The sequence below is a fragment of the Pristiophorus japonicus genome, chromosome 1 (assembly GCF_044704955.1).
Source record: "Pristiophorus japonicus isolate sPriJap1 chromosome 1, sPriJap1.hap1, whole genome shotgun sequence".
In the NCBI taxonomy this organism is placed as follows: domain Eukaryota; kingdom Metazoa; phylum Chordata; class Chondrichthyes; family Pristiophoridae; genus Pristiophorus; species Pristiophorus japonicus.
The window spans coordinates 455,673,983-455,677,397 of NC_091977.1; positions in this window are offsets into that span (position 1 = coordinate 455,673,983).

Sequence of the window (3,415 nt, forward strand, 5' to 3'; positions counted from 1 at the left end):
CTCTTCAGTGCCTGACTAAAGATCTTATGAACGGTAACCTATACAGTTATCCATTGGCTGTTTGTTTATACCTCATGGAAACCTTTGTCAACTATGGTTCCTTCGACCAGATGTACCCTGCCCATAGTGCTTTCCTTCACTGTGTCTCCTCTGACTAGATTTCCTAACGACAGATAAAGCAATACTGTGTCTTGGGCACTGCTTCTTAGTGATTATCCTTTTGAGGAAATTGGTTGATTCTTTGGATTAAAATAAAATATATATAGCTGAGAAGCAAATTGTAAGGATTTGGCATTGGGTACTTAAGTCCATTTGCCCACTTTAAAATTGTATTACATCACTTTCTGATGTTTTCATTAATTTATTTTTGACAGTTAAAAGTAACCCTCTCCCCACCCTTCAGATGAAGTAACAAAGTTGTGATGAAAATTCCAGGAAAGTGAAATGCTGTAGTGGTAACTTAATGAATCAGTGGGCATTAGGCCAATTTACTGAGTAACCGCAATTAAATAAGGATTATTATTTATATATTGCCATGGAAACCATACACTCCACAATTCACAAGTCTGAACTCAGTCCTTATTGTGTAGCTAATAATTTTGGCAATATGACAAAAAGTCAAGTTCTCGAGGCACCAGTTAATAGAAGGACAGAAAAAAATTCACTGTATTAACTTTGAAAAGTAAATCAAATTTGCCTCTGTCAAAGCTACTGTGAGCGTCTATTTATTAAACATGACATGACTACAGTTAAGAACTATCATTATCAAATAACTAAGGAATACATTCTCACTGGTAATAATGAAGCTGCGCTCCAAGTTTTGTAAGGCTGTAAATTTTGAGATGATGCCAGTGCTGTTTTTTGTCCTCTCCTTGGTCAGACCAAAACAGAAATGTTTCTCAGCTTGTGACAATACTAAACAGAGTTGAGTTAGAAATATGTGGATCAGCAAAGCACAATTTAATAAACAAATCCAAAATATTGTTGGCTAATGAAGGATTATGAAAGGAGGCAGGATGCCCAAAGAGTAAGTTCTTTTTTGTGCTTTCTCTCATCTTTTTTTCAATATTTCTTTATCTGGCATGGACAGCAGTCATTATAGCCAATTCAACAATTCCAGCAAATATATGCAGCTGCAAACATGTACTTCCATGATCCTTCATGCAAGCTGACCTTGCTGGCTTGAATGAGGGTACCTCAATACCAGTTCTGATGAAAGGTTATCGACCTGAAACGTTAACTTTGTTTCTCTCGGCACAGATGCTGCCTGACTTGCTGCATATTTCCACCATTTTCTATTTTTATTTCAGATTTCCAGCATCCACAGTATTTTGTTTTTGTTCTTCATTATATTAATGTGCGTGTGTTCCTTGCATATTTTCCACCTGTGCAGGGAGCACATGAAACATAGAAACATAGAAAATAGGTGCAGGAGTAGGCCATCCGGTCCTTCGAGCCTGCACCACCATTCAATAAGATCATGGCTGATCATTCCTTCAGTACCCCATTCCTGCTTTCTCTCCATACCCCTTGATCCCTTTAGCCGCAAGGGCCATATCTATCTCCCTCTTGAATATATCCAATGAACTGGCATCAACAACTCTCTGCGGTAGGGAATTCCACAGGTTAACAACTCTCTGAGTGAAGAAGTTTCTCCTCATCTCAGTCCTAAATGGCTTACCCCTTATCCTAAGATTATGTCCCCTGGTTCTGGACTTCCCCAACATCGGGAACATTCTTCCTGCATCTAAACTGTCCAGTCCCATCAGAATTTTATATGTTTCTATGAGATCCCCTCTCATCCTTCTAAACTCCAGGGAATACAGGCCCAATCGATCCAGTCTCTCCTCATATGACAGCCCAACCATCCCTGGAATCAGTCTGGTGAACCTTCGCTGCACTCCCTCAATAGCAAGAACGTCCTTCCTCAGATTAGGAGACCAAAACTAGACACAATATTCCAGGTGGGGCCTCACCAAGGCCCTGTACAACTGCTGTAAGACTTCCCTGCTCCTATACTCAAATCCCCTTGCTATGAAGGCCAACATACCATTTGCCTTCTTCACCGCCTGCTGTACCTGCATGCCAACCTTCAATGACTGATGAATCATGACACCCAGGTCTCGCTGCACCTCCCCTTTTCCTAATCTGTCGCCATTCAGATAATATTCTGCCTTCGTGTTTTTGCCCCCAAAGTGGATAACCTCACATTTATCCACATTATACTGCATCTGCCATGTATTTGCCCACTCGCCTAACCTGTCCAAATGACCCTGCAGCCTCTTAGCATCCTCCTCACAGCTCACACTGCCACCCAGTTTAGTGTCATCTGCAAACTTGGAGATAATGCACTCAATTCCATCATCCAAATCATTAATATATATTGTAAAGAGCTGGGGTCCCAGCACTGAGCCCTGCAGCACTCCACTAGTCACTGCCTGCCATTGTGAAAAGGACCCGTTAATCCTGACTCTCTGCTGTCTGTCTGCCAACCAGTTCTCTATACACGGTCTGTACATTACCCCCAATACCATGTGCTTTGATTTTGCACACCAATCTCTTGTGTGGGACCTTGTCAAACGCCTTTTGAAAGTCCAAATACATAACATCCTCCGGCTTGCTACTTTTTCTGGCTAATTTGTATGCCTCTTCCTTGAATTTAACACTATCCTTAATTTCCCTTGTTAGCCACGGTTGAGCCACATGCCCCATTTTATTTTTTACTCCAGACAGGGATGTAGAATTGTTGAAGTTCATCCATATGATCTTTAAAGGTTTGCCATTGCCTATCTACCGTCAACCCTTTAAGTATCATTTGCCAGTCTAATCTAGCCAATTCACGCCTCATACCATCAAATTTACCTTTCCTTAAGTTCAGGACCCGAGTTTCTGAATTAACTTTGTCACTCTCCACCTTAATAAAGAATTCTACCATATTATGGTCACTCTTCCCCAAGGGGCCTCGCACAACAAGATTGCTAATTAGTCCCTTCTCATTACACATCACCCAGTCGAGGATGGCCAGCTCTCTGGTTGGTTCCTCGACATATTGGTCTAGAAATCCATCCCTAATACACTCCAGGAAATCCTCCTCCACCGCATTGCTACCAGTTTAGTTAGCCCAATCAATATGTAGATTAAAGTCGCCCATGATTACTGCTGTACCTTTATTGCACACATCCCTTATTTCTTGTTTGATGTTGTCCCCAACATCACTACTACTATTTGGTGGCCTGTACAGAACTCCCACTAGCATTTTCTGCCCTTTGGTATTCCGTAGCTCCACCCATACTGATTCCACATCATCCAAGCTAATGTCCTTCCTTACAATTGCATTAATATCCTTTTTAACCAGCAATGCCACCCCGCCTCCTTTTCCTTTCTGTCTATGAAAGATGGTGGTGAATTATTAGAG